General features: G+C 38.4%; 1 long non-coding RNA gene across 3 annotated transcripts; it reads right to left on the reverse strand.

The window, feature by feature from the left end:
• Nucleotides 1-3,430: 3,430 nt before the first annotated feature.
• Nucleotides 3,431-6,602, reverse strand: LOC125531942. 3 transcript variants are annotated; one of them, XR_007293637.1, is made up of 4 exons: nucleotides 5,414-6,602; nucleotides 4,479-4,546; nucleotides 3,685-3,765; nucleotides 3,431-3,474 (listed from the first exon to the last, which is right to left on the reverse strand). It is a non-coding gene; the product is annotated as an uncharacterized LOC125531942 (long non-coding RNA). The 3 variants fall into 3 exon arrangements; XR_007293638.1 differs by having other exon boundaries at nucleotides 3,432-3,483; XR_007293636.1 differs by lacking the exon at nucleotides 3,431-3,474 and having other exon boundaries at nucleotides 5,414-5,620; nucleotides 5,943-6,602.
• Nucleotides 6,603-6,943: the final 341 nt, after the last annotated feature.

Here is a 6,943-nt window from a genome sequence, read left to right on the forward strand (position 1 = left end):
TCCGAAAAAGTTCACCGAATTTGAAAAAAAGTTCAACGAGTTCGAAAAAAGTTCATCAAATTCAGAAAAAGTTCACTGTATTCAGAAAAAAGTTCATAGAATTCAAAAAAAGTTCACAGAATTCAGAAAAAAATTCTTCGAATTCTGAAAAAGTTCACCAAATACGAAAAAAGTTCAACGAGTTCAAAAAAAAGTTCATCAAATTCGGAAAAAGTTCACCGTATTCAGAAAAAAGTTCACCGAATTCAAAAAAAGTTCACAGAATTCAGAAAAAATTTCATCGAATTCAGAAAAAGTTCACCAAATACGAAAAAAGTTCAACGAGTTCGAAAAAAAGTTCATCAAATTCGGAAAAAGTACACCGTATTCAGAAAAAAGTTCACCGAATTCAAAAAAAGTTCACAGAATTCAGAAAAAAGTTCACCGAATTTGGAAAAAGTTCATCGATTTCGGAAAAAGTTAATCAAATTTGAAAAAAGTTCATCGGATTTAAAAAACGTTCATCAAATTTTCAAAAAAATCATCAAATTCAAGAAATTGTCATCGATTTGCAGAAAATATTCGTGAAGGCAAAAAGTTTCGCGAATTTAAAAAAAGGAAAAGAAATAGAAAAGAAAAAGAAATAAAGGAAGGGAAAACAAGCAAACAATCACATGAAAGGATTTGGTGGGTTGGTCGTGGCGTCTTACTCTAAACTAACGGGCGCTTAAGGCACCAAATAGGAACCAGCCACATAGGTGCTCCCATAGACTCTACTAAAAAAAAAGGAGCTCCCATAGACACTAAGTTCCAGAAAGTCAGTTTGAGTGTTTTTTTTTACAAATAAGTCAGTTTGAGCATTAGCGGTACCTACCGGCAGATATCCATCCATTCATTGTTCGTCAAGATTAGTGTAACAGCTGGCCCACTCAGATGTATTATCACAGCCACTAACATGCATGTCAGGGAAGAACTATTAGGAGTACTTTTTTTCCGCATGCATGCAGCATCTCTTCTCTGTCTTCACCCCGAACAAATCGATGCACTTTTATTTCATCTTAGACAATTTAAACCACTCACATCTTTACAAATATAAGTTCGTTTGCAAAATAATTTATATATCTGAATTGTTAGCGCCAAGATCTTTAGAACTTGACCAATCTTGAATACATTTCAAACACGTTTAAATTTTGACGTTTCACATTTTGTATGTGAAACAAACCCATTTTCACTAAAAAAATGTGAAACAAACATTTTTTTTCACTAGAAATATGTGAAATCAGCCTATTTCACAAGAAACCTGATATGAAATGAGTGGAATATGTTAGATGAAATGAGTGAAGTCCATTTGAAAATGTGTGAAATCTATTTTAAAGTGAGAGAAATGTGTTAGTAAAGTGAGAGAAATATGTTAGTATAGAATCTTTTTTGAAATGAGTGAAATATGGTATCATAAAATATGTTAAATGTGTGAAATCTGATATAAAATCTTGTTTGAGATGAGTGAAATATGTTAGATGAAATGAGTGAAATCTATTTGAAAATGTGTGGAATCTGTTTTAAAATGAGACAAATATGTTATTATAAAATCTTTTTTTGAAATATGTTATCATAAAATGTGTGAAATGTGTGAAATCGATATTTTAAACTCATTCAAATATATTAAAAGTCGGTCTTGTTTTAAAGGTCTATTCGCCATGAATTCAAATATGTAAAAAGTTCAAAAATGAATTTTTGGTTAAAAAGTTATGAGCCATTCAAAATGGTATAAGAAAAATAAATGTAAGTCTTTTGTTGGGGCGGGGAATCTCTCATGCAGCGCATCTCTCCTTCTCATTCTCCCCAGACAAAAAAACTGCAGCTGTAGACCCTCTCAGTTTGTATTAATGTTTATTCGTTTGAGAAAAATATTGGCATCTTATACCCCGCAATTTTTCACTTTACACTCGGTTCTAACCCTTGCGCGGTCACGCTGCCGCTTCGCCGTCCAGGCTGCTGCTGTCTACCATCCGCCGGCCTTGGCTGTGGCGCCTTACACAGACCACCGACATCCCCCCCCAACTTCTCTGGGAAGCCCCCAGCTCCCCCTGGTCCTGGCTGCCGCCCTTCTGTGCGCCAGTGCGCGGCTCCGGCCCTTGCCGTGCTGCTCCGTTGTTGTCGGCTTGCCGCTGTTCACCGCTGCGCGCTGTCCCCTGCTTCCCTGCCTAACTGGTTGCCTGGTGCTGAGTCCTGAATGCCTTTTGCCTCACCTTGATGTCTTTCCTCTTGTACAGTGTTCTTCACTTTTGCGGTACTTCTGTGTATGAAGTAGACAAGTAGTGAACGAACTGAAATTGAATTGAAAGTATGTGTGTGTGTGTGTGCGCCAGTCGCATATGCATATGCAGGGTATTGTTGAACCCATTTTAATGTATTGTATTTTCCAATTTCATTTCATGTTGTAGAAATAGAAAATGAAGATATATTTTTATTGGTGCCCATAACGGGAGTGTTTGCACCTATCATTTAATATCGAGGGAATCAAACAGCCCAGGGGACTGAATCAACACCACAAATTGAAACAACGGTAGTGTAAAAATATTGGTATGCCTGCTCCTGCCCGTGTTCAATTTGGTGAAGGTGAATAGATGATATATCGTTTTCAGTCATTTAGGTCTCTCAAAGGGGTTTCGCCTCGTCGAAGTGGTGAGTTTTTAATTTGTATCAATGATAGTAATTAGTTCACTTGATGTTTATGCTTTTTCTTATGGGCGTATACTTTTACCGCCCTAAAGGTGTTGGTTCCTCTACCATTGATCAAGTTACTAGTAGTTGGGGCGCGCCCGTGGCGCGCCGCTTGAGGGGCATCTGGGTGGTGCCAGGTAGATGAACGCCCTTTTTTACTTTACTTTTTGGATCAAGATAGCAGCACATGTACATGCAATTCTTGATGGAACTTACTATATTGGAACATCATCTGAGGAAGAAACTGGAATGCCACGCCCACAATGATATAGGATCGACAGGAGCATGTTGCTATTTGGCAACATAAGATACATTAATAGAAATTGCACGCATGTCGGCCCCGACAGCGGTGGCAGGCCCTTGATGCCTCCCTCTAACCGTGCGGCTGACGATGCGGCGGCAGTAGCTCGCCGTCACGGACGGCGACGGCCCTCCGGGACACGATGTTGATGGAGGCGCGAGGGAGATGTTGAGCTTGGTTTAGAGGTCCCTGATGGCAGCCCTAGTCCTCTCGATGACAAACGGCTCCGCACCGTTGGCGTCCTGGTTCCTCGGCTTCCTTGCCTGCAAATGAATTCCACTTCATATATGTGGCATAACTGGTTCTGAGCTTCTAATGATTATATGAATTATGAGAGAAGCGAGTGTGCTCGATCAAATATACACGGACTTTCGGCTCACCTTGTGGCTTTGAAAGAGCTGGAATGGCTCCGGCGAAGCTTTACAGCGCTTGCTCGTGAAGATAGATAACCTGCTTCCGGTTCTTCTTTTCTGCAAGGACTTCTCCTCAGCAAACATTTGTAACACTGGTTATATTTATTCCAGTTCTTAAAAAAGCATGGGACAAATAGGAGAAAATAGAGGAATATCAAGGTAAGATCCTAGGAAAGGATGCCTCAAATTAATTGAATGCCCACTGAAATGAGTCAGACATATAATGCAATATGAAATAACATTCTTCAAATTGTGCAAAGGAACTACCTTTGTTGTCCCATTGGCTCGATAGACATCAAAGTAGTGTCAACTGATTCAGTCTCCGTCTATCTACAACGTTATTATATCCTGCAAGAAAAAGCAAAACTAATTATACCACCATAAGTTTTATACAAACCACACCAGACAGATATTAGATCAAAACGGACAAGAAAGCATCAACAAAGTTTAAAGATTCCACCCTCTAGATTAACATTGGACTGTAGACTTGACAGCGAAATTAGTTATTTGCAGCTTCTTTCCACAAAGTTTGCAAAAGTTACACAAAATAACCATTTTTTTAACATTGCCACTTTTTTAGAAGAACTCAAATAACCTTGTTGTTCAAATATGAGAAAAGTTATAGCTTAATGATTAACCAAAGTTCGTTTTCTTGAAAAGTGTATCAAACTTTTACGAGAAGGCATGTGCGCATTTATCTTGTCTCGGCACATTCGGCTGCCATGTTTCGTCATTAGTCTAACTCATGTACATCAATATGGGCATATGCTATAACATTATGATCTAATAGTAGAACATCGATCAAACATACGATACTATATCATTAGAGTTCAGAACCATCATAGGCATTGGTACATCTAACGAGGATATGTACGACTCGCCCTGGAGCATGGATGGGTACAATGCATTGTAGTTAATCCAAAAGCGAATACAAGCTAACATGAAGTGCTTTCAGTTTGGCTGGAAAAAGGGCCCTAATGAGGCCATGACTTGGCTTTGTCAGAAGCCTGTTGTACGCAATCGCAAGAAACGGCCAGCAGCAGTGCAATCCGGATACTCACGCCTGCAGTGATTTTGTAGCATTGCCACTAGACCTCTTACGCTTATATTCACATAAATCCAAGTGAAGCTGCATCAAGAAATATATTTCAGACATGAGAAGCAACAATAGTAGCTTAAGAAAAAAACATGTTACATATAGTAATATTTCCTTACAGCCTAATGGTACGAACAAATCAAAGTTGCTGGATTTGGCAGTGTAGCTAGAAGACAGAAAATGCAAGTTGACTATGATGTCACTGCTAAAGAAGCATAAATAGCATCTATGTCTAGTGAAAAAACAGAACAAAAGAAATTATCTTCATGTTAATCCATCTATATCTAGCATAATGATTTTGTAATATGATAGTACAATAGTATAATAAATGATCTTGTATGGCTACCGCATGAAGTATGGTGTAAAAAAAGAAGATTGAGTGAAATAAGTCATGTCGACATATAGTATAAGAAATCAATAAAAAAAGGATCATACATCATGTACACCAAACCGGGTTGATCTCCCTTCTTAGACATGATAATCACTTCCAAATTAAAGACCAATGCTTGCCTATAATTCTACTCCCTCCGTTCTGAATTACTTGTCTTGGATTTGTCTAGATACGGATGTATCTAGACTTATTTTAATGCTAGATACCTCCATATCTAGACAAATCTAAGACAAGTAATTCGGAACGGAGGGAGTAGTTGGAAAGTAACCTCACTTCTAAGGGCATCTCCAGCCGCGCCCCCAACAGGGCCTCATGATTCTTGAAAGAAGCCTTTGAGCTGGACAAGAATAGTAGCAAAAGTAAGTAAACATGAAAGAACAGATCAACTCAAGGTGCAGATGGGAAAGCAAGATCATTCAGTAAAACTGAAATATTTATCAATCAAATGCTAATAGCCATATGACACAACCAGCAAGGTAAGAAATCGATCGGATCATGGAGGAGCTCACCCAGAGTTTAGGCCCGTCAATCTGGCCGTATGGACCCTAGATGTAGAGAGAAAGCATGCATGCTCTTCTTGCTCCCATAGCACCACAGCAAAGTAGGGGTTGGAGATCAACTAATAAACATGGAGAGATCCATATATGCCAATCAACTAATAAAACATCACCGGAGCAGCACATGCATACGTGGAATATGAACATAAATAAAAGCACCTGCTAATGACAAAAAGAAATGACTTAATATTCAAACATTACGCCATCGATAGGTAGAATACAGAAAGTGTATCTGTAACAGTAGATGTTCTCATTGACAAAATGAATCGTGTTCCCATCTTCAATTTTCCTGCAATTTCACCTATTTTTCATGCCTCATTAATTATCTAGGGAATGAGACTATGATGAACAGGCGAGCACTAAAGTTTAATGCTAACAGCCTTCCACAAAGCAGATAACACCAGTAGCCAGCTTTTAAAGATCAATTAGCATAGCTTGTCTGTCAGAAATAAATTGCATCACGAAAGCATTCCAAGACTACCTGGCTGTCAGAAATAAATTGCAGCAAATAACACCAGTAGCCAGCTTTTTAAGATCAATTAGCATAATTTGAAGAAAGCTTAGCATGCATATTGTATTCATCACTCTGTTAGAGCAAATTTTGGTTGGTTGCGGCAACAGCAGGTTGATGAATTTCATGTACTATCAGTACTGTGCAGGTGCATCCAAATCTGTATGATAGCAGAAGAATAATATAAGCAAGAAGACAGAGTACTTCCATGCAAAGAACCATAAAGAAAGGTATAAAATAGGAGTTTAAAGAGAATCTTTGATGAAAAACCTCACAAAAAGTGACCAGAAACTAAATCTTAGAACAGAGACAGATCTTGTGTCAGCATAATAAAAATGAAACGGCTATTTGACTAATTGAACGACCAATTAGATAGAGCAAAACCTAATGTGGATAATAGCTAGTCATCTGAACGGATTAGAAGGCATGAGGGAAATTACATATGAAGCGAAGCAGTACATCTAATTATCAAGATTTTAATCCCCAAATAAACATTATAAAAGAACATGAGAATATCTCGTGGTCGCCTTCAATTGACAATCTGAGAACAAGATTTGCAAGAACATTTAGTATGCAGACATGTTTTTCTTTTATCAATTTCCTTGGGAGTTGGGTAAAGTAACTCTTGTTATATATACAGAATAAAAGCGAACGGTTACAAGGTGGGAACTGGGTGCTACCTGCTCGGATGGGGAGCGATTTGGCACTGCGGCTGCAGACGAAGAGGAGGCATGTGGACGGCGAGCTTGGCGCGCCTGACGCTGACTCGGATCGGCATAGTAAACTAACCCTACATCCAGTTTATAGAAAAGAAAAGGCATCATGCATGTATTGACCAGAGCAAATTGGGTCAAGATTAAATTTAGGTAAATATATAAATTTGGCAATGCTGAATACCTCGAAGGAAAAATGACTTGGCAAATCTGATCAATAGAATAAAGCAAAATCATAAGAAAATTTGCTGGATAGAG

This window comes from Triticum urartu, unplaced genomic scaffold (assembly GCF_003073215.2).
Source record: "Triticum urartu cultivar G1812 unplaced genomic scaffold, Tu2.1 TuUngrouped_contig_8489, whole genome shotgun sequence".
Classification (NCBI taxonomy): Eukaryota; Viridiplantae; Streptophyta; class Magnoliopsida; order Poales; family Poaceae; genus Triticum; species Triticum urartu.